The sequence below is a fragment of the Gossypium arboreum genome, chromosome 8 (assembly GCF_025698485.1).
Source record: "Gossypium arboreum isolate Shixiya-1 chromosome 8, ASM2569848v2, whole genome shotgun sequence".
Lineage (NCBI taxonomy): Eukaryota > Viridiplantae > Streptophyta > Magnoliopsida > Malvales > Malvaceae > Gossypium > Gossypium arboreum.
In genome coordinates this window covers 81,507,915-81,533,896 of record NC_069077.1, presented here as the reverse complement: position 1 = coordinate 81,533,896, position 25,982 = coordinate 81,507,915, and positions in this window count along the sequence as shown.

Genomic DNA, 25,982 nt, shown 5'->3' with positions numbered 1-25,982 from the left:
CCTCTTCTTCCTAGTTTCCTACCGGTGCATGCCTTCTATTCACCTTAACCGCTTTAAAAGTATCTTTACAACCCCAACTAAGTTTTCCAAACTAAGTAAAACGGAACGTTTTGAACGCATCGATGTGGCGCACCGGATCCGGTCATAACGTCTAGGCCGGGTTTGGGGTGTTATAATGGATGTGTTACGTGTTATGTGGTAGCTTCGACTATGTTTGTATATGAGACACTTATGTGCAAGGTTTCCGTGTATCCAACAATTTTTTGAATGTTCAACGGGTATTGTAAAGAATGTAATGAGAGTCCTGAGAATGACATATGAAAGAGGTATGGTTATGGATACTTACGACGAGTACAGGTATGTATGCTAGACCTATGAGTAATGCTTTAATAAAGATCAGTTTACAATGAGCAAGTATATATATGTGCATATGATGAGTAAGAAAAGAGGTTTGAATGAAAGAATACTCTTTATGTATATATTATCATGTTTTTGCATGTTAATTGTTTACCACTATTTCATATTATTTACATGTGGACTTGCTAAGCTTTAATGCTTACTCCCCTCTCTTTTCCCATCCTTTGTAGTTTCGCCAAGCTAGCTCGGGGATCAGAAGCTGTCGGAGTACTCGATCACACTATCAAAAGACTATTGGGTATAGTGAAATCATTATTTTGAGTATGGCATGTGTAGGAAACTTGGTCATTTTGTGATAAGTGCCGTGCTATTTGGCCAATTTGTGAAGGCCTATGATAATGATGATTTATTTTGTAATGCCTATGTGATATGCTCATACTTGTTCATTTGGGTTGTAATCCAATTACCCATGCATGCATGTGCTAGTATTTTTATGGTAGGACATGTTATTGCTTAGTGAGTGCATGATAATGATATGATGTGTGGTTGATTGGTGAATGCATGGTAAAGTATAAATCTGGCACTAAAGGATAAGGGATGACCTAATATCTTATCATATGTGATAGTTGATAAAGTATGCAAGAAATGTCCTTTGATGATTAAAGATCATTTTTTTTCGGCCGACTTGATGTTGTTGCCGTGTGATGAATTTTATGTCATACTGGGTATGGATTGGTTGACACTACATGAGGCTATAGTGAATTGTAGACAGAAAGTTATGGAATTGAAATGTAAAAACAGTGAAATTCTTCGGGTTGAATCAGATGACGCGGATAAGTCACCAATGATGATATCTTTGATGGTTGCTTAGAGATATATGAGAAAAGGGTATGAAGCTTATTTGGCATACATATTGAATACAAAAGAATCTGAATTGAAAATCGAACCAGTACCGGTTGTGTGCGAGTTTGCAGATGTATTTCCAGAGTAATTATTGAGTTTACCTCCAGTTAGAGAAGTTGAATGTAGTATTAAGCTAATGTCAGGATCGACACCCATCTCTATTTCCCCATATAGAATGCCCCCGACTGAACTAAAAGAATTGAAGTCACAGTTGCAAGAGTTGACCGACAAAGGTTTCGTGAGACCAAGCTTTTTGCCGTGGGGTGCTCTTGTATTGTTCGTGAAAAAGAAAGATGGCTCTATGAAATTATGCATTGATTACCGGCGACTTAATAAGGTGACAATCAAAAATAAGTATCCTCTTCCAAGGATTGATGACTTTTTTGATCAACTGAAGGGAGCGACGTGGTTCTCTAAGATAGACTTGAGTCCGGATACTACAAGTTATGAGTGAAAAAGTCTGATGTGCCTAAGACTGCCTTTAGAACGAGGTACGGCCACTATGAGTTCCATGTTATGCCATTTGGACTAACCAATGCTCCTGCCGTGTTTATGGATTTAATGAACCAGATTTTTCAGCCATATTTAGATAAGTTTGTTGTGGTGTTTATCGATGATATTCTGATTTATTCTAGAGATGAGGCAGAGCATGCCGAGCATTTGAAAACTATTTTATAGACTCTAAGGGATAAACAGTTGTATGCCAAGTTTAGTAAAAGTGAGTTTTGGCTGCAAGAGGTTGGATTTTTAGGTCACATTGTTTCAGGAGATGGTATACGGGTTGATCCCAGTAAGATTTCTGCTATTGCCGAATGGAAGCTGTCGGGGAACGTAACCGAAGTTAGGAGCTTTTTGGGTTTAGCAGGTTATTACAGACGATATGTGAAATGATTTTCGATGATAGCCACCCCAATGATGAGGTTATTGCAAAAGGATGTTAAGTTTGAATGGATAGAGAAGTGCCAACAGAGTTTTGAGAAACTGAAAGCGTTGTTAACCGAGGCACCAGTGTTAGTACAACCGGAATCAGGGAAAGAATTTGTGATTTATAGTGATGCATCCTTGAATAGACTGGGTTGTGTTCTTATGCAAGAAGGTAAGGTAGTAGCTTATGTTTTGAGGCAACTGAAGCCACATGAGAAGAACTATCCTACACATGATTTAGAATTAGCAGCTATTGTATTAACTTTGAAGATTTGGCGGCATTACTTATTTGGGGAGAGATGCCATGTCTATTCAGACCATAAAAGTCTTAAATATTTGATGACTCAAAAGGATTAAACTTAAGGCAACGAAGATGGCTTGAATTATTAAAAGATTATGAGCTTGTGATAGATTATCACCACGGTAAGGCAAATGTGGTTGCTGATGCTTTGAGCAGAAAGTCTTTATTTTGCTTTGAGAGATATGAACGCAAGACTAGTCTTATCTCATCATGGTGCTATCCTAGCAGAGTTAAAAGCTAGACCGAATTTTTTCAATAGATTTGTGATGTTCAGGAGGCTGATAAAGAGTTACAAGCCAAGAAAGCTCAGTGTCAGTCGGGTAGTGAATCAAATTTTTAGAGAGATCCTAATGGTTGTCTGAGATTCCGTGGAAGGATTTTTGTTTCGAAAGATACTGAGTTGATTCACAATATTTTGCATGAGGCTCATAACTGAGGTATGTCAGTTCACCCAGGTAGCACAAAAATGTATAATGATTTAAAGAAAATATATTGGTGGAATGGCATGAAAAGAGATATATTTGAATTTGTGTCGAGATGCTTGATTTGCCAACAAGTAAAGGTCAAACACCAGGTACCTTCTGGTTTACTTCAGCCTATCTTAGTTCCCGAGTGGAAATGGGACAGAATTACTATGGACTTTGTGAAAGGCTTGCCGTTAACACCGAGAAAGAAAAATGTCGTATGGGTAGTGTAACAGTCCGATTTTGACCCTAGTCAAAATAGTGGTTTCGGGACCACAAATTCAAGACTAAAAAATATTTTAATATTATTTTCTATGTCTGTTATATGTGAATTTATATCTGCAAAATTTCTGTGATTTAATTTGTCTGTTTCTGTGCTTAATTATGAAAAAGGACTTAATCGCAGTGAATGCAAAAGTAGCTTTCTATTTGCTTAAGTGCCTAATTGATTTGTCTTGTTAAATATGAGGTCTTTAAGATGCAATTAGACCATTGTTATACGGTATGGACAATTATGGACATTAGTGGATGGAAATTAATGTTTTATTAACAAGGCTAAAATGGTAAAAAGTGAATAAATGATATATTAAATAAAAACAAAACAAAATATGGCTTTATTTTTCATGCATGTTAGCCGAAAATCAGCAAAAGAAATAAGGGTTTGAAGCTTTTGTATATTCGGCACTTTGATAGCTAAATTGAGGTATGAAATTTGTTCGGTTTTTTATAATTTCTACGTTTTTGTGATCGCTGCTTCGTGTTCTTCAAAACCCATGTCTGAATTTTTGTTTTTGTTGAAGATTATGAAATGTGCCATTGATGATTATATGAGCTTTATGATGTTTTTATATGGAATATGAAAGATATGCATGAGCTTTGTCCTTGAATTTTGATGAAATAGAGCTTATTGAGCTAAATTGTGAAAATAAGGTTTGAAGGAGTAAATTGTAAATTAAATGTGTTATTTGGGCTTGTATGGAAGCCTTGTATATTTAGCCAAGCTATAGTATTGATGAATTATGCATATCTGTGATTTTGTGAAAAATGGATTAAATTGTCAAAGTGTGATAATATAAGGGCTAAAATGCCAAATGCCCTAAATATGTGTTCATGGATTATTTTGAATGAAAAGAATGATTGAATGGTTGAAATTGTATTGTATTAGATCAAGAACAAAGAAAATCGAACTTAGATCGAGGGAAGTCTAAAATAGTTGAATAGTCAACTCGTTCTATTCAAAATCTGTACGAGGTAAGTTAAATTACAATTAAGTGTTAATTGAAATAAATTCTGCTTATATAAACTGTAAATTGTATTGGATGGCCATGAGAGCCTAATGAATGGATTTCGAGTAAATTCTGATAATATGATAGTATCTAAAAAACTCAGTATCTTTTTAAACAAAGTTGACATCTGTCTGAGACATCGTGTAAGACCGTGTCTGGGACACAGGCCTCGATTGAGATTTGGTATGGGACCGTGTCTGGGACACTATCGATCTCATCTTGGTACTTTTGAAAGTGTAAATATTTTAAAGTATGGCATGTATGGGCTAGAATATCCATATATTATGTTTTGAATTGTATATATGTTAAGCCATGAGAGTTGGCTAGAAAATGGTATGTTTGTGTTAAGATTTGGTATGGTTTTGAATGGGTTGTTGAATGATGATGATATAGTTGTAATGTAGCATGTTTTGAGCATGAAATTGGCTGAAAATTTGTTTTATGAATATTGATTAGCATTACTTGTAGGATTGACCCTTAAAGGGGTGGCAAATTGGCTTAAATCAAGCCTGCATTATGCCACACGGTCAGAGGCCACGAGCGTGCCTAGTGGCCGTGTTAGTTTGGCAGTAACCTCTTAAAATTTGCACGATTACAGAACATGGGCGTGCCTTATGGCTGTGGGCTTAAGTCAGTAGGTAGTTATGTATCACACGGACATGGCAGACGGCCGCGTCTGTTGGCAGTGTGAAAAATTCAGTATAGGACCTCTTTTTGGCACAGTTGGATCACATGGGCGTGGTTTATGCCCGTGTAAGTCACACAGCCTAGTCACACAGATGTGTGGCTTTGACAGCTTTGAAATATTTGATTAAGTTTTGAAAATTCTGAATGAGTTCAGTTTAATCCCGATCTTTCCTAAATGTATGTTTTAGGTCTCGTAGACTATATTAAAGGTTGAATTGTGAATGAATATCAATGTATTGATATTATATGATATAAGTGATTCTGCATCGCTCAGTAATGTTCTGCAATCGGTGGACGCCTTTACCTATTCCAAAGGATGATTCACGGATAAGGGTGTTACATTTTATTGGTATCAGAGCTATTGTTTAGTCGGTTCTAGGACTACCATAGCATATTTGAGTCTAGCTATACATGCCATATATCTGAATCTGTGATAGTGTGATGACTTCTGACATTGAAATGTGCTTTTGTATAGAAAATGGATCCTGATAGAGCTGTAGCTGACGATGTTGAAAGCAATGCGCCTGCTCCCGCGCAAGGGATGGTGCAAGCTGATTCTAGACTGGCTATGAGTAGCCATGATGGTGAGGCTAAGCAAGCCTTCTATTAGATGATAAATGAATAGTTCACCCAATATATTAGAACCAATCCGACTGTACAACAACCTCCACCCCCGATTAATCCTCCTCAAATTCCTGATATGTCACGAGTGAATCTGGTACAGTTGAGTAGACCACCAGTTGATAAGATTAGAAAGTATATGGCTGAAGAGTTCCGAGCTACCACGAATGATGATGCTGAAAGAGCCGAATTCTGGTTGGAAAATACAATAAGAGTGTCTGATGAAATGTCTCTGAGTCCTGAGGAATGTGTAAAATGTCCTATTTCACTTTTGAGAGATACGGCGTACCATTGGTGAAAAACCTTAATATCTGTGGTTCTGAGAGAACGAGTTGCGTGGGATTTCCTCCAATTGAATTTCGGAAGAAATATATCAGTCAAAGATTCATCGATCAGAAACGCAAAGAGTTTCTCAAGCTTAAACAACGCCTATGTCTGTTATTGAATACGAACGTGAATTTGTGAGATTGAGCCAGTATGCTCAGGAATGTGTATCAAATGAAGTAATAATGTGTAAAAGGTTTGAAGATGGACTAAACAAAGATATTTGTCTGTTAGTTGGAATTCTGGAAATTAAAGAAATGGTTGTGCTCGTTGAGCGAGCTTGTAAAGTTGAAGAATTAAGTAAAGAGAAAAGAAAAGCTGATTTTGAAGCCAGAGATGTTAGAAAGAGATCTTCGAGTAGATCATTTCAGTCTGTGGCAAAGAAATTCTGAGATGATTATAGCCATTCAAAGACTGATTTAGGACATTTGAATTGAGATCGAGCTAGATGGCATTCTAATTTCAGAACTCCTGCTACTTTTGTTGCAAGTGTCGGGAATGTCCGATCTAAGAGACTTGAATGCAAACACTGTGGTAAAAGACATCCGGGAAATTGTAGATTGAATGACCGAGCCTGTTTCCGATGTAGATCTCTGAACAATTTTGTAAGAGATTGTTCTTAACCTGCTAAGCAAGAGAATGTACAGAATTTGAAATTGAGCAACACCTCAGCTAGAGGTAGATCTTCCAGAAATGCAAGAAATGCAAGTAGTGGTCAAAGAGCTAATGGAGATACTGCTGTTAGATCCAAGGCTAGAGCACCTGCCAGAGCCTATGCTGTGACAGCCTTAAAACGACCCTAGTCGGAATGTGGTTTCGGGACCACAAAAACCGAGGCATAAAAATAATTTGATATTTATTTTGATGCCTATAATATGTGTTAACTCATGTGTGACATTTTTGATGCTTTAATTTAGAGTTATAAATGTGAATTTCACTAGAAAGGACCTAGTAGAAAACTTTGAAAGTATGATGAGGGAATGTGTTATGACTAATTAAAGCATGCATGCAAAACAATGGCCTTGCATGTCAAATACCCTCTTTTACAAGTGATGGCCGCCATGACAAAGAATATGGGCAAAACATGTCATAGACATGTTTTGTTGGTGAATCATGGGTGAAAAAATAAATTAATGAGCATGGGTAATAAAGAAATGGAAAAAGAAAAATGGTCTCATGCATGCCCCATTGCAGTGTATTGAGGAAGAGAAAAGAAAAAAATTTGTTCATCCATTTTTCATTCTCTCTTGACCGAAAATACTAGAGGGGAAGGGAGGAATTTTGCTTCATGCTTGGTTTGGAAGAGGATTAGGAAGAGGTTTGGCTATACTTGCATCAAGATTAAAGTATGTTTGAGGTTGTGCCATGAGATTCATGCATGTTTTAGTTGATAGCTTGATGCTCTTGTTAGCCCATGGTTCAAACCTTTGTTATATCAATGGGATGGTATTTGGCCAAGGTGGATTTTGTGTTAATGCCATTGCATGTTAAATATGAAGCTTGCTAATGATATATGTGATGGTGGATTGATGGCTCTTGGACTTTCTTTTTAGTATTTTTGAGTAAGACATTAAGTTCTTTGTTTAATCATGACCAAAATTATGGTGTTGTGATGTATTCGCCATGGTACATCCAAAAGTGTGATTTATGCTAATTGCATGGAAAGTAAGATTTGTGTTTTGAAATTATGTTCATGTTTAGTTACAATCAACTTGAGATTCGGCTCTAGCATATATATATGTATATATGTTTGTACATGATGTATTGGTATGACATATATACAATTTCAAGGTGTATATTTGCTTGTGATGATGTTTCTGTTATGAAGTAAATGAGAGATGTGTATTGAGCTACGATATATGTGCGTTAGTTAGTAAAATGTATGCTGTTTTGTGTGGTATTATGTATAATTGGCCTCAACATGGACATGCATATTCGCCACATGAGGGGAAATTGGTGTGCATGCATTCGGTTAGAGGCAAGCATATTGATGCCTATTCTTGGCTTAGAAAATTCGCTAAGAGGAATATTAACTAATGTGTTGAGTTCGATTCATGATTTCGTACACATGCGACTTTGATGCCTAATGAGTATATATATTGGCTAAGTACCTTGTATTCCTCTTCGATGCTCAAATGATTAAATCAATTTATTTGTTAAATTAAGCTCAAGAGCAAAGGGAACTAGATCCGACAAAGGGAAGGAAAAAGTGGTCGAATAGCCATTGAAATCGCTCGACGACATCCTAGGTAAGTTCTTGTGTAATAGAGCTTAAATTCTGAATTGATTAGATCATGTTTAAAGCAAATTAAAATCATGCTCTTTGTGTGTGGCTATTGAGCCGAAATTGCAAGTGTGAAAAGTGCCTTGTGTTGAGTTTTGCTAATGAAAATGAAATACGAATGTGTCATAATTTATTGATAATTGTGCTCGGTTATTGAATGGTGTCCTGCTAAGTCCCAAGGCTTTGTGCTAAGTGACTATATCCGGACTAGGATCCAAGGCATTCGTATGCGAAGTTAATAAATCCGCTAAGCCCAAGGCATTTGTGCAAGTTACTAAACCCGGGTTAAGTCCCGAAGGCATTCGTGCGAAGTCACTATAACCGGCTTCATCCCAAGGCATTTGAGCGAGTCGTTATATCCGGTTAAATTCTCAAGGTACGTGATTCGAGAATGATCGATCTTGCTGTAAAATTTTCAGTTAATATGCTTGAAAAATTCCAGCAATGAGGTATGTTCGTATGTGCTTGAATTAGTTGATTCCTTCAATAATATTCGCCAATGAGTAATGAGTTTCCGTATTTGGCTAAGATGATCCCTTATGTATGAACATAGGGGTTGGAATGTGAAATGAGTAGGATATTGAGAATTTGTGCATATGAAATTATCCGTTAGCTTTATGAATGCTATGCTTTTGTTGTGTTGAATTTCTTGCTCAAACTTACTAAGCATAAATTGCTTATTCCGCTTTCTCTCTTCTTTGTTTATAGATTTTGGCTCGTCACCATCGGACTCGGGATTTTGGAAGTCGAAGTCTCCCACACTATCAAAGCCCCCATTTTGGTACAATTTTGGTTGAACTTTGAAATGGCATGTATAGGACTACCCTTTTGTTGAAGGTCATGTACCTTTCGGTTTGTGTAAACTTGAATAGCCATGCGAAAATGGCTTATATCGTTTTAGCATAGTACCATAATCGTTTGTATGTTGATCATTATGAGGTATGGAATTGTTTTGAAACGATTAGCCATTGGAATGGTTAATCATGATCACACTTTGTGCTATGTATTTAAAAAGGGCCAATTGAATCATGGAAATCATGAAATAGGTAAAGCCTACCTTAAAGGCAGATGCTGACAGCAGCAGTGATGTGGATTTGAAAAATCACTAAAAATAGTAGGAATGGTATTAAATAGTGAATAAATTATTTAAATGAACTTTGATGAATCTACTTTCATATGGAAGAAACGAAACGGTCATATGAGTTATATGTTAAGAGATATTAAAGTTCTCGTGAAACAGGGCCAGAACGGTTTCTGGATCCCCTGTTCCAACTTTGGAAATTCATTGTAAATTAACCAGAGATAATTGGGAGTCATGCCATATATGTATAGATTCCTCTCTGAGTCTAGTTTCTATAGAAACAAATGTCATCAGTATTAAATCCCTGTACAAGGAGATATTCAATTCGTAACGCACGAAGGTCAGTGTAGTCAAACCCTGGAATAGGGGAGAATTTAACTAATAAAATGTACTAATTGGCTCAACCAAAAATTCTAGAAAAAAATCTGTAGATGGAAATATGAGTCTAGTTTCAGGGAAAAATTACAAAATAAATTTTTGAGCTTTGAAACTCAAGATATGATTTTTAAGGCGACAGTGACGCAGTGACCAGCTAGTCTGAAAATTTCTAAATGGACTGTGAAAATAGTTAAGTCTGTGGCATTTTGTGTCCGATTCCCAACGGACTCTGCACGGGTGTTACAATTTTATTGGTAGCAGAGCTACGGTTTAGTCGATTCTAGGACTACCGTAATACGCTTGGGTCTAGCTATACATGCCATTTATGTGATTAATTGATAGTGTGGTGATTTCGACGCTTGAATTTGTGTTTAATTATAGTAATGGATCCCGATCCCAACCGAGCGATAGTCGATGATGTGGAGAGTGTGGCGCCTACTCTCAAGACAAGGGACAAGCCATGGACTCTCAACCTGTTGCTAGCAATCCGAATGATGAGGCTAGGCAAGCTTTTATAGCGTGATGAATGATTGGTTCAACCAATACATTCGAACTAACACGCTATTCCACAACCTCCATTCCCGACTCATACGACCTCGACCTACAATGCCTCCCAGAATCGACCAAATAAGGTCGAATAAACCCCAGCTGATGTAATCCGAAAACATGGGGCTATGAATTTAAAGCTACGGATAGCGACGATCCGAGCAAGCTGAATTTTGGTTGGACAACACTATCCGGCACTCGATGAGCTATCTTGTACACCGATGAATGCCTAAAGTGTACTATCTCCTTGCTACGTGATTTCGCCTACTATTGGCGGTGTACTCGACTTCACAGCCCCGAGAGCAAGTAACTTGGGAGTTTTTCCAAACCGAGTTTGGAAAAAGTATATCGCTTAGAGATTTATGGATCAAAACGGAAGGAATTTCTAACTTAAACAAGGTTCCATGTCTACATCGACTATGAACGAAAATTTGTGAGGCTCAGACGCACGGAATGCATTTCTTCGTAAGTCGTGTGATGTAAACGCTCAAGATGGACCTGAATGATGATATAAAGTCTGTATGTTGGCATTTTGGAAATCCGAGAGTTTTGGCTCTTGTCGAGCGAGCGTGCAAAGCCGAGGAGCTCAAGATGGAGAAAAGAAAAGTGAAGTGGGAGCAAGGAGTTTCAGAAGAGGTCTTCGGGAAGCCCTTCCCACATCATCAAAGAAATTTAGAGATGGCTTAGGCCGGTCTAGAGACACTTCGGGCTTTTCTAGACGAGATCGCGATCGACCCTGTGGGTACACGAGGCACTTTGGCCGCCGATGTTGGGAATGAACGTCGAGACGAATCTGAGTGTCAAGATTGTGGCAAATGGCATTCGAAGTTGTAGATTCCGTGACCGCCTCGTTATAAGTGCGGATCGTTGACCACTTCATTAAAGATTGCCCGAGGTGGTCCGAGCAGTAATGTAGATCGAGTGGGAAACCGGTGCTACCCGCCGAGGTAGACCGTCTAGAAATATGGGCAATGCTAGTGGTGGTCGAGAGGATCTAAAGATGTTACGACCAGATCCGAGGCTCGCGCCCGCTAGGGCTTATGCTATACGCCGCACGCGAGGATGCTTCCTCTCCGGATGTTATTACCGGTACTTTCACTCTCTTTGATACTAATGTGATTGCTTTGATTGACCCCGGTTCTACTCATTCTTATATATGCGAAACCTTAGCATCCAAAGAAGACTTTACCTATTGAGTCTCATCGAGTTCGTAATTCGGTGTCAAATCCTTGGGTCGTTACGTCGCTGGTCGACAAAGTGTGTAAGAAATGTCCCTAGTAATTCGAGGTTCTGTTTTCCGCGGACTTGATGCTTTTGCCGCTCGATGAATTTGATGTTATTCTTGGGTTGGATTGGTTGACCGTGCATGATGCGGTTGTGAATTGCAAAAGCAAGACTATTGAGTTGAGGTGCGCAAATAACGAGATGATCCGAGTTGAGTCTACGGACTTAAAGGGGTTGCCAGCTGTAATATCATCAATGTTGGCCCAAAAATATGTAAGAAAGGGGTGCGAAGCATACCTTGCGTATGTACTTGATGATAAGGAGTTAGAAATAAAACCCGAATCTGTGCCGGTGGTTTGTGATTACCCGGATGTTTTTCCCGAAGAATTACCGGGTTTGCCACCTGTTCGGGAGATAGAGTTTGGTATTGAGCTTGTACCTGGGACCACACCGATTTCGATAGCTCCGTATCGTATGGCACCAATAAAATTAAAGGAGTTGAAAGCTCAGTTGCAAGAGTTGGTGGATAGAGGTTTTGCTCGCCCGAGTTTTTCACCTTGGGGTGCACCAGTGTTGTTTGTGAAAAAGAAAGACGGAACCATGAGGTTGTGCATCGACTATCGTCAGCTTAATAAGGTGACAATAAAGAACAAATATCCATTACCGTGTATCGATGATTTGTTCGATCAACTGAAGGGAGCCTCAGTGTTCTCAAAAATAGATTTGAGATCGGGCTATTATCAGTTGCGAATCCGAGATTTGGATATACCCAAAACTGCCTTCAGAACAAGATATGTCACTACGAGTTCTTAGTGATGCCGTTTGGGCTCACTAATGCCCCTGCGGTATTTATGGATTTGATGAATCGGATCTTCAGACCGTATTTGGATCGGTTCGTAGTTGTGTTCATTGACGACATCTTGGTTTATTCAAGAGATGAGACCGAACACGCGGAGCACCTGAGATTAGTGTTGCAAATTTTATGGGATAAGCAGCTATATGCTAAGTTCAGCAAGTGTGAGTTCGTTAGCGAGGTTAGCTTCTTGGGCCATGTGGTATCTCAGACGGTATTCGAGTCTAATTCGAGTAAAATTTCAGCCATACTTAATCGGAAGCCTCCGAGTAATATTCTTGAGGTTCGAGCTTTTTGGGACTTGGCTTACATTACCGACGGTTTGTAAAAGGATTCTCGATGATAGCCACACCCATGACTTAAACCGCTTGTAAAGATGTCAAGTTTGAATGGACGGAAAAGTGTCGAAAAGTTTCACCAATTGAAAACTCATTTGACTAAGCTCCAAGATTAGTACACCCGAATTTGGCAAAGAGTTTGTCATCTATAGTGACGCCTCCCTACTTGGGTTAGGTTGCGATCGATGCAAGAAGGTCGAGTTGTGGCCTATGCGCCGAGACAATTAAAGCCACATGAGAAAAATTATCGACCCATGATCTCGAATTGGTCGCCATCGTATTCACCTTAAAGATATGGCGACATTACTTATTTGGTGAGAAGTGCCATGTGTATTCAGATCACAAAAGTCTCAAATATTTGATGACTCAAAGAGACTTAAATCTGCGACAAAGACGTTGGCTCGAGTTGTTAAAAGATTATGAGCTTGTCATTGATTATCACCTGGGAAAGGCTAATGTGGTTGCAGACGCCTTGAGCCGGAAATCACTGTTTGCTTTACGAGCAATGAATGTAGACTTGTCTATTCTACCCGACAATGTGTTAGTAGCTGAATTAAAGGCCAAACCATTATTGACTCATCAAATTCGTGAAGCTCAGAAAGTCGACGATGAGTTGGTTGCAAAACGGGCTGAGTGTGTTTCGAACAAGGAATCAGAGTTTCAAATTGATGATGACGATTGTTTGAGGTTCAGAAGTCGTCTGTGTGTTCCAAAGAATTTGGAACTTATTTCGATAATTCTGAACGAAGCCCATTGTAGCCGAATGGCAATCCACCCGGGGAGTACGAAGATGTACAACGATTTGAAACGTCGGTTTTGGTGGCATGGTATGAAACGAGACATCTCCGACTTTGTTTCGAGATGTTTAATATGTCAACAAGTGAAAGCGGAACATCAAGTGCCTTCAGGATTACTTCAGCCGATTATGATACCCGAGTGGAAATGGGATCGAGTCACAATGGACTTTGTGTCCGGACTGCCATTGTCAGCAAGTAAGAAGGATGCGATTTGGGTTGTTGTTGATAGACTGACTAAGTCGGCTCACTTTATCCCTGTGCGTACGGATTTTTCATTGGATAAACTAGCTGAATTGTACGTTTCTCAGATTGTGAGATTACACGGGGTACCGATTTCTATTGTGTCGGATAGAGATCCGAGGTTCACCTCGCGATTTTGGAAGAAATTGCAAGAAGCTTTGGGTACCAAGTTGCATTTCAGCACCGCCTTTCACCTTCAAACCGATGGTCAATCCAAGCGGATAATTCAGACACTTGAGGATATGTTGAGATGTTGCATCCTCGAATTCAGTGGTTCATGGGAACGGTATCTACCTTTGATTGAATTCGCTTACAACAATAGTTTTCAATCAAGTATTAAGATGGCGCCTTACGAGGCTTTGTACGGGCGTAAATGCCGTACACCATTGTTTTGGACCGAGCTCGGTGGAAACAAAATTTTCGGAGTGGATTTGATTAAAGATCTTTGAATGAAGGTAAAGGTAATCCGTGAAAGTCCGAAGGCGCCACGATCGTCGTAAATCGTGACGCGGATTTGAAACGAAGGACATTGAGTATCGTGGGAGATAAAGTGTTTCTTAAAGTTTCGCTTGGAAAAAGATACTCGATTCTACCGTAAGGGCAAGTTGAGCCCGAGATTCATTGGGCCGCTGAAATCTCTCGAACGAGTTGGCCCATTGGGCGTATCGCTTGATTTTGCCCCGAACTCGAAAAGATTCACAACGCCTTCCGTGTTTCAATGCTTCGACGCTATAGATCTGATCCATCGCATGTAATTAGTCCATCAGAGGTTGAAATTCAAGCCGATATGAGTTATGAAGAAGAACCGATTCGTATCCTATCTCGTGAAGTAAAAGAGTTGTGAAACAAAAGGGTTCCGCTAGTGAAAGTATTATGGCTCAAACACGGAATAGAAGAAGCTACTTGGGAACCCGAGAACTCTATGAAAGAGCGATACCCAAATCTATTTACCGGTAAGATTTTCGGGGACGAAAATTTCTTAAGTGGGGGAGAGTTGTGACAGCCTTAAAACGACCCTAGTCGGAATGTGGTTTCGGGACCACAAAAATCGAGGCATAAAAATAATTTGATATTTATTTTGATGCCTATAATATGTGTTAACTCATGTGTGACATTTTTTATGCTTTAATTTAGAGTTATAAATGTGAATTTCACTAGAAAGGACCTAGTAGAAAACTTTGAAAGTATGATGGGGGAATGTGTTATGACTAATTAAAGCATGCATGCAAAACAATGGCCTTGCATGTCAAATACCCCTCTTTTACAAGTGATGGCCGGCCATGACAAAGAATATGGGCAAAACATGTCATAGACATGTTTTGTTGGTGAATCATGGGTGAAAAAAATAAATTAATGAGCATGGGTAATAAAGAAATGGAAAAAGAAAAAATGGTCTCATGCATGCCCCATTGCCGTGTATTGAGGAAGAGAAAAGAAAAAAAATTTGTTCATCCATTTTTCATTCTCTCTTGACCGAAAATACTAGAGGGAAGGAGGAATTTTGCTTCATGCTTGGTTTGGAAGAGGATTAGGAAGAGGTTTGGCTATACTTGCATCAAGATTAAGGTATGTTTGAGGTTGTGCCATGAGATTCATGCATGTTTTTAGTTGATAGCTTGATGCTCTTGTTAGCCCATGGTTCAAACCTTTGTTATATCAATGGGATGGTATTTGGCCAAGGTGGATTTTGTGTTAATGCCATTGCATGTTAAATATGAAGCTTGCTAATGATATATGTGATGGTGGATTGATGGCTCTTGGACTTTCTTTTTAGTATTTTTGAGTAAGACATTAAGTTCTTTGTTTAATCATGACCAAAATTATGGTGTTGTGATGTATTCGCCATGGTACATCCAAAAGTGTGATTTATGCTAATTGCATGGAAAGTAAGATTTGTGTTTTGAAATTATGTTCATGTTTAGTTACAATCAACTTGAGATTCGGCTCTAGCATATATATATGTATATATGTTTGTACATGATGTATTGGTATGACATATATACTATTTCAAGGTGTATATTTGCTTGTGATGATGTTTCTGTTATGAAGTAAATGAGAGATGTGTATTGAGCTACGATATGTAATGCGTTAGTTAGTAAAATGTATGCTGTTTTTGTGTGGTATTAGTGTATAATTGGCCTCAACATGGACATGCATATTCGACCACATGAGGGGAAATTGGTGTGCATGCATTCGGTTAGAGGCAAGCATATTGATGCCTATTCTTGGCTTAGAAAATTCGCTAAGAGGAATATTAACTAATGTGTTGAGTTCGATTCATGATTTCGTAAACATGCGACTTTGATGCCTAATGAGTATATATATTGGCTAAGTACCTTGTATTCCTCTTCGATGCTCAAATGATTAAATCGATTTATTTGTTAAATTAAGCTCAAGAGCAAAGGGAACTAGATCCGACAAAGGGAAGGAAAAGTGGTCGAATAGCCATTGAAATCGCTCGACGACATCCTAGGTAAGTTCTTGTGTAATAGAGCTTAAATTCGAATTGATTAGATCATGTTTAAAGCAAATTAAAATCATGCTCTTTGTGTGTGGCTATTGAGCCGAAATTGCAAGTGTGAAAAGTGCCTTGTGTTGAGTTTTGCTAATGAAAATGAAATACTGAATGTGTCATAATTTATTGATAATTGTGCTCGGTTATTGAATGATGTCCTGCTAAGTCCCAAGGCTTTGTGCTAAGTGACTATATCCGGACTAGGATCTGAAGGCATTCGTGCGAGTTAATAAATCCGGGCTAAGCTCAAGGCATTTGTGCAAGTTACTAAACCCGGTTAAGTCCCGAAGGCATTCGTATGAAGTCACTATAACCGGCCATTCCGAAGGCATTTGAGCGAGTCGTTATATCCGGTTAAATTCTGAAGGTACGTGATTCGAGAATGATCGATCTTGCTGTAAAATTTTCAGTTAATACGCTTGAAAAATTCCAGCAATGAGGTATGTTCGTATGTGCTTGAATTAGTTGATTCCTTCAATAATATTCGCCATCGAGTAATGAGTTTCCAGTATTTGGCTAAGATGATCCCTTATGTATGAACATAGGGGTTGGAATGTGAAATGAGTAGGATATTGAGAATTTGTGCATATGAAATTATCCGTTAGCTTTATGAATGCTATGCTTTTGTTGTGCTGAATTTCTTGCTCAAACTTACTAAGCATAAATTGCTTATTCCGCTTTCTCTGTTTCTTTGTTTATAGATTTTGGCTCGTCACCTATCGGACTCGGGATTTTTGGAAGTCAAGTCTCCCACACTATCAAAGCCCCATTTTGGTACAATTTTGGTTGAACTTTGAAATGGCATGTATAGGACTACCCTTTTGTTGAAGGTCATGTACCTTTCGGTTTGTGTAAACTTGGATAGCCATGCGAAAATGGCTTATATCGCTTTTAGCATAGTACCATAATTGTTTGTATGTTGATCATTATGAGGTATGGAATTGTTTTGAAACGATTAGCCATTGGAATGGTTAATCATGATCACACTTTGTGCTATGTATGCAAAAAGGGCCAATTGAATCATGGAAATCATGAAATAGGTAAAGCCTACCTTAAAGGCAGATGCTGACAGCAGCAGTGATGTGGATGTGAAAAATCACTAAAAATAGTAGGAATGGTATTAAATAGTGAATAAATTATGTAAATTAACTTTGATGAATCTAATTTCATATGGAAGAAACGAAACAGTCATATGAGTTATATGTTAAGAGATATTAAAGTTCTCGTGAAACAGGGCCAGAACGGTTTCTGGATCCCCTGTTCCGACTTTGGAAATTCATTGTAAATTAACCAGAGATAATTAGGAGTCATGCCATATATGTATAGATTCCTCTCTGAGTCTAGTTTCTATAGAAACAAACTGCATCAGTATTAAATCCCTGTACAAGGAGATATTCAATTCGTAACGCACGAAGGTCAGTGTAGTCAAACCCTGGAATAGGGGAGACTTTAACTAATAAACTGTACCAATTGGATCGACCAAAAATTCTAGAAAAAAATATGTAGATTTACATATGAGTCTAGTTTCAGGGAAAAATTACGAAACAAATTTTCGAGCTTTGAAACTCAAGATATGATTTTTAAGGCGACAGTGATGCAGTGACCAGCTAGTCTAGAAATTTCTAAATGGACTGTGAAAATAGTTAAGTCTGTTTGCACCTTGTGTCCGATTCCGGTAACGGACTCGGGTACGGGGTGTTACATATGCTATCTGAGTTCGTGAGGAAGCTTCGTCTCTAGGCGTGATTACTGGTACTTTCACTCTTTATGATACTTCTGTAATTGCATTGATAGACCCTGGACCAACGCATTCTTATATCTGTATGAATTTAGTGCATAGTAAGACTTTGCCTGTAGAGTCTACTGAATTTGTAATTAGAGTATCTAACCCCTTAGGCAAAAATGTCATGGTTGATAAAGTCTGCAAGAATTGTCCGTTAATGATTCGAGATATCTGTTTTCCTGCTGATCTGATGCTTTTACCTTTCGATGAATTTGACATAATTCTGGGAATGGATTGGTTAACTCTGCATGATGCTATTGTGAATTGCAAACAAAAAGTCATTGATTTAAGGTGTGAGAATGATGAAATAATCCGAATTGAGTCTAGTGATCTGAATGGACTACCAGCTGTGATATCTGCAATGAAAATATGGAAATATGTGAAGAATGGTTGTGAAGCCTACTTAGCTTATGTGTTAGATCTGAAAGTGAATGATAAGAAAGTTGAATCAATGTCTGTTGTTTGTGAATTCTCTCATGTGTTTCCTGAGGAACTACTTGGTTTGCCTCCGATTCAAGAAGTCGAGTTTGGCATTGAATTAGTACCTGGTACTACTTCGGTTTCAATAGCTCCAATATAATGGCTCCAACCGAGTTAAAGGAATTAAAATCTCGGTTGCAAGAATTGAACGATCGAAGATTTGCTAGACCGAGTTTCTCACTTTGGGGTGCTCCTGTTCTATTTGTGAAAAAGAAAGATGGCACAATGAGAATGTGTATTGATTACCATCAACTTAATAAAGTGACTGTAAAGAAAAAATATCCTCTGCTTCAAATTGATGATTTATTCGATCAGTTGAAAGGTGCTGATGTGTTTTCAAAGATAGCTTCAGTTAGCTCCGGTTAAAAACTCTGTTAACAGTTGCAGCCGCATGAGAAGAACTATCCAACACATGACCTTGAGTTAGCTGCCATTGTGTTTGCTTTGAAGATCTGGCGTCACTATCTGTTTGGTGAGAAATGTCACGTGTTTTCTGATCATAAAAGTCTGAAGCATTTAATGACGCAAAAAGATTTGAATTTACGATAGATAAGATGGTTAGAACTGTTAAAAGACTACAAACTTATGATTGATTATCATCCGGGCAAAGCTAATGTTGTTACTGATGCTCTGAGTAGGAAATTGTTGTCTGCGTTGGGTGTTATGAATGCTCATTTAGCACTGTCTGATGATACCTTGGTTTGTGCTAAACTGAAAGCAAAACCTTTTTTTATACAACAGATCTGCGAGGCTCAGAAATATGACAATGAATTGATAGCAAAATGAACTCTGTGTGATTCTGAATTCCAGGTTGATGTTGATGGTTGTTTGAAATTCAGAAATAAACTTTGTGTTCCAAGAAATTTAAAGTTAATTCAGATGATTTTCAGTGAGATTCACAGTAGTAGATTTTCTGTACATCCGGGAAGTACGAAAATATATAACAATTTGAAATAACTATACTGGTGGCCAGGAATGAAAAGAGATATCTCTGATTTTGTTTCTAAATGTTTAACCTGACAACAAGTTAAAGCTGAACATCAAGTGCCATCTGGGTTATTACAACCGATTATGATTCTGGAGTGGAAATGGGATCGAGTGACCATGGACTTTGTTTCGGGTTTACCTCTGTCTTTGAGAAAGAAAGATACAATCTGGGTTGTAGTTGATAGATTGACAAAGTTAGCTCATTTTATTCCAGTACGATCTGATTTCTCACTTGATAAGTTAGTTGAGCTTTATATTTCTAATATTGTGAGATAGCATGCTGTACCATTGTCGATTGTGTCAGATAGAGACCCAAAATTCACATCGCGATCTGGAAGAAACTGCAAGATGCTCTTGGTACTAAATTACAGTTTAGCAGTGCTTTTCATCTGCAAATAGATGGTCAATCTGAACGGATTATTCAGATTCTCGAGGATATGTTAAGATGTTGTATTCTCGAGTTTGAAGGTGTGTGGGAACAATATCTACGTTTGATTGAATTTGCTTATAATAATAGTTTTAAATCGAGCATCAAAATGGCACCGTACGAAGCCTTATATGGTAGAAAGTGTAGAACTCCGTTATACTGGTCTGAGCTCAGTGAGAATAAGATTTACGGTATTGATTTGATAAAAGAAACAGAACAAAAAGTGAAAGTAATCCAAGATAGTTTGAAAGCTGCCTCTGATCGTCAGAAATCTTATACAGATTTAAAACGAAAAGATATTGAATTTGAGATTGCTGATAAAGTGTTTCTGAAAGTATCTCCGTGGAAGAAACTGTTCCGATTTGGTAAAAAGGGGAAGTTGAGTCCGAGGTTCATTGGACCGTATGAAATCACCGAGCGAATTAGGCTGGTTGCTTATAGATTGAGGCTACCATCTGAGTTAGAAAAGATTCATAATGTATTTCATGTATCGATGCTTCGACAGTATAGATCTGATCCGTCTCATATAATTTCACCGTCTGAGATTGAAATTCGGTCTGATATGACTTATGAAGAAAAGCAGATTCGAATATTAGCTCGAGAGATCAAAGAATTATATAATAAGAGAATCTCGTTATTTAAAGTGCTATGGCATAGACACGGAGTAGAAGAGGCTATATGGGAGCCTGAAGATTCAATAAGACAACAATATCCGAATCTGTTTAACGGTAAGATTTTCGGGGACGAAAATCCCTAAGGGGGGAGAATTGTAACAGTTTGTTTTTGACCCTAGTCGAAATAGTGGTTTTGGGACCACAAATCCGAGTCCAAAAAATATTTTAATATTATTTTTTGTGTCTATGATATGTGAAATTTCTGTGATTTAATTTGTCTGTTTCTGTGCTTAATTATGAAAAAGGACTTAATCGCAGTGAATGAAAAATTAGCTTTCTATTTGCTTAAGTGCCTAATTGATTTGTCTTGTTAAATATGAGGTCTTTAAGATGCAATTAGACCATTGTTATATGGTATGGACAATTATGGACATTAGTGGATGGAAATTAATGTTTTATTAACAAGGCTAAAATGGTAAAAAGGGAATAATGATATATTAAATAAAAACAAAACAAAAGATGGCTTTATTTTTTATGCATGGTAGCCGAAAATCAGCAAAAGAAAGAAAGGTTTGAAGCTTTTGTATATTCGACACTTTGATAGATAATTGAGGTATGAAATTTGTTCGATTTTTGATAATTTCTACGTTTCAGTGATCGTTGCTTCGTGTTCTTCAAAATCCATGTCTGAATTTCTATTTTTTTTTAAGATTATGAAATGTGCAATTGATGATTATATGAGCTTTATGATGTTTTTGTATGGAATATGAAAGATATGTATGAGATTATTAAGCTTTGTCTTTGAATTTTGATGAAATAGAGCTTATTGAGCTAAATTGTGAAAATACGGTTTTGAAGGACTAAATTGTGAATTAAATGTGTTATTTGGGCTTGTATGTAAGCCATGTATATTTTCCCAAGCTATAGTATTGATGAATTATGCATATTTGTGATTTTGTGAAAAATGGACTAAATTGTCAAAATGTGATAATATAAGGGCTAAAATGCAAAGTTCCCTAAATATGTGTTCATGGATTATTTTGAATGAAATGAATGGTTGAATGGTTGAAATTGCATTGTATTACATCAAGAACAAAGAAAATCGGACTTAGATCGAGGGAAGTCCAAAATAGTTGAATGGTCGACTCGTTTTGTTCGAAATATGTACGAGGTAAGTCAAACTACAATTAAGTGTTAATTGAAATAAATTCTGCTTATATAAACTGTAAATTGTATTGGATGGCCATGAGAGCCTGATGAATGGATTTCGAGTAAATTCTGATAATATGATAGCATCTAAAAAACTCAGTATGTTTTTAAACAAAGTTGACATCTGTCTGAGACATCGTGTAAGACCGTGTCTGGGACACAGGCCTCAATTGAGATTTACATATAAGACCATGTCTGGGACATTGGCATCGTATCTAATTTCGTGTAAGACCCTGTCTGGGACAGAGGCATCGATATTGAATTACATATAAGACCATGTCTGGGACGTTAGCATTGTACTTGGTTATCAACATCTGTATCGTTTCTGAACCGTCGGATGATAACGTACAAAAAAATGAGTATATGATATGTATAACCTATGCAGGTACGTTTGTATCGTACTAAATTTCGGAATATGAAAAACTCTATCTCTGTGAAATATGTATGGAATTGGAAATGAAGCATGACATATATACAACAATAGTATATGGTTAAGTATGAATTATTCTATGAAATGGTTATGAATCTATATGGTTGAATGGTACATATATGCTTTAGTAATTAGACCAATTGTATTTGGCTTACTAAGCTCCTTGTAGCTTACTCTGTGTGCTTACTGTCTGTTTTACAGTTATCGTAGCTACTGAAGGCTCAGGGATAGTCGAGGATTGTCACTACACTATCGATCTCATTTTGGTACTTTTGAAAGTGTAAATATTTTAAAGTATGGCATGTATAGGCTAGAATATCCATGTATTAAGTTTTGAATTGTATATATGTTAAGCCATGAGAGTAGCTAGAAAAAGATATGTTTGTGTTAAGATTTGGTATGGTTTTGAATGGGTTGTTGAATGATGATGATTAGTTGTAATGAAGCATGTTTTGAGCATGAAATTGGCTGAAAATTTGTTGTATGAATGTTGCTTAGCATTGCTTGTAGGATTGACCCTTAAAGAGGTGGCAAATTGGCTTAAATCAAGCCTGCATTATGCCACACGGTCAGAGGCCATGGGTGTGCCTGGTGGCCGTGTTAGTTTGGCAGTAACCTCTTAAAATTTGCACGGTTCGAGAACACGAGCATGCCTTATGGCCGTGGGCTTAAGTCAGTAGCTAGCTATGTATCACACGGTCATGGCACACGGTCGTGTCTGTTGGCCGTGTGAAAATGTCAGTATAGGACCTCTTTTTTGGCACGATTGGATCACATGGGTGTGGTATATGCCCGTGTAAGTCACACGGCCTAGTCACACAGGCGTGTGGCTTTGACAGCTTTGAAATATTTGATTAAGTTCGTAAAATTCTGAATGAATTCGTTTTAATCCCAATCTTTCCTAAATGGATGTTTTAGGTCTCTTGGACTATATTAAAGGTTGAATTGTGAATGAATATCTATGTATTGATAATATATGATATCAGTGATTCTGTATTGTTCTGTAATGTTCTGTCTGTCCGGTGACGCCCCTTACCTATGCCAATAACGGTTATGGGATAGGGGTGTTACAGGTAGTGGTTGACAGACTGACTAAGTCGGCTCATTTTATACCGGTACATGTTGATTATTTACTTGATAAGTTAGCCGAATTGTATATTCCTGAGATTGTGAGACTTCATGAAGTACCTTTATCGATTATTTCGGATAGGGATTCGAGATTTAGTTGCAGTTTTAGAAGAAGTTACAAGAAGCTTTGGGTACAAAGCTGAATTTTAGTACCGCTTTTCATCTGCAGACTGATGGACAATCCAAGAGAGTAATTTAGACACTTGAAGATATGCTTAGATGTTGTGTTCATGAATTTCAAGGTAGTTGGGAAAAGTACCTACCTTTGGTTGAATTTGCCTATAACAATAGCTATCAGTCGAGTTTGAAGATGACACCTTATGAAGCTTTGTATGGTCATAAATGTCGTACACCGTTGTATTGGACTGAGCTTAAGGAGAATAAGATTCATGGGATAGATTTGATTAAGGAAATCAAGGAAAAAGTGAAAGTAATTCGTGATTGTTTGAAAGTAGCGTCAGATAGGCAAAAGTCGTATGCAGATTTAAAAAGGAAAGAAATTGAATATCAGGTTGGTGATAAGGTATTCTTGAAAGTATCCCCATGGAAGAAGGTTTTGAGATTCAATAGAAAAGGCAAGTTGAGTCCTAGTTTTATAGGACTGTATGAGGTTACCGAGAGGATAGAGCCTGTTGCTTATCAATTGGCTTTGTCGACTGAATTAGAAAAGATTCATGATGTGTTTCATGTGTCCATGTTGCGCCGATATAGATCCAACCCTTCACATGTGAATATACCAACAGGGGTTGAAATCAGACTGGATATGACTTATGGTGAGGAACCCGTTAAGATCTTGGCTCAGTAAGTCAAGCAATTGCTAAACAAAAGTGTTTCTCTTGTGAAAGTTTTATGGCAAAGACATGAGTTGAAGAGGCTACAAGGGAGGCATAGGAGGTTACGAGGAAACAATATCCAAACCTTTTTACCAGTAATATTTTCAGGGACAAAAATCCCTAAAGAGGAAGAGTTATAACATCCGAATTAGGGCCTAGTCGGAACAATGGTTTTGAGACCACAAATCTAAGATAGAAATAACTATTTTATGATTATTATGAGGTTTATGTTATGAATGCATGCTTGTGTAAAAGTTTCATGAAGAAATTCTATGCATAAAATGTTTAGTTGCATTTTAGGGACCAAATTGAATAAAGCGCAAAACTTGCATTCTTGAAGCTTTAAGCATGAAATTGCCTTAGATTATGAATTAGAAGATCCTAATTAGCAATTTGACTAGTTTTTAAAATTTTTGACAAAAATGGAGATACATAGAAAAAATTGGAAAGAGATTAAGGGCATTTTGGTCATTAGGTAATTAAAAGAATAAAAAGGGAAAATCAAACAAAAAAATGTGTCCATCTTCCTCCTTGGCTGCTGAAAATCACAAAACACCATAGCCAGGGTTTTGTTCAACATTTCCAAGCTCAATAGTAAGTGTTCCGTAGCCCCGTTTTTAATGTTGTTTGTATTTTTGAAGTCTCGGTAACATGATCTACCCATTTCTAGCTATATGTTGATCTAGGGTGCATGTATGAAAGTTGACCCATGCATGGAATGCTTTTATTTTGATGATTAATGGAGGAATATGAATGCTTGATGCATGATGAACATATTTTATTAGGTGATTTTTAGTGAAAACACCTAAATGAAGGACTTGTTTGCAAAAGTGAAAAGTGAGTAATAATAATGTGAAATAAAAGAAAATATGAGCTGGTATGAGCATAGAAAAGGTTCGGCCAATCTTGGGTAATCAAGAAAATGCATGCATTTCATTTTACGAGCCTAGGGGCTAAATCGTAAATATGTGAAAGTTTAGGGATCAAAATGTAAATTTTCAAAATTATGATTTTTGGGCCTTTTTGAATAATTTGAATAATAAATAAGTTAAATTTGGCATTATAGATCTAGAAAAATGTGAACCGGGACTTGAACGAGGAAAGAATAAAGTATACGACCACTAGGCTCGATTACCACCGTTTTGTACCGAGGTAAGTACATATGCAAATAATGTGGTATGGTAGTATGTTTTAAATGCTTTAATATAATGTGATAAATGCTTTATTATATGCTTATTGATTGTTATGAAAGCATGAATGTTATTATGGTTGTGATTTACAACGTTATGAGCAAGTATGATGGAGATACTATATGTAAGTGAGAAAAAATCTCGTTTGAATCTTAGAAATATTTTAGGATACAAGTGACATGTCACTAGGAACTAAGGAGTCCGAACTCGTTGAGTGGTCCGGGTTCGTGAGATATGTGGCATCTGAGCTCGTTGAGAGGTCCGAGTTCATTATAGATGCAAGCATCCGAGCTCGTTGAGAGGTATGAGTTCATGGCGGATGCAATTCATGTAACATCCGAGCTCGTTGAGAGGTCTGAGTTCATTATGGATGTGTTACATGTTATGTGGTAGCTTCGGCTACATTTGTATATGAGGCACTTATGTGCAAGGTTTCCGTGCATCCAATAGTATTCCAAATGTTCAACGAGTATTGTAAAGAATGTAATGAGAGTCCCAAGAAGGACATATGAAAGAGGTATGGTTGTGGATACTTATGATGAGTATAGGTATGTATGCTAGACCTATGAGTAATGCTTTAATAAAGATCAGTTTACGATGAGCAAGTATATATATGTGCATATGATGAGTAAGCAAAAAGGTTCAAATGTATAAGTGATTAAGGGTGACCATTGGCTTGGAAAATAGCCTCCAAAAAGGTCCACATAAGTAGGCACATGGGCATGTGTCTAGGCCTTGTGTGACACACGGCCTGCCCCATGGGCGTGTTAAATGGCCA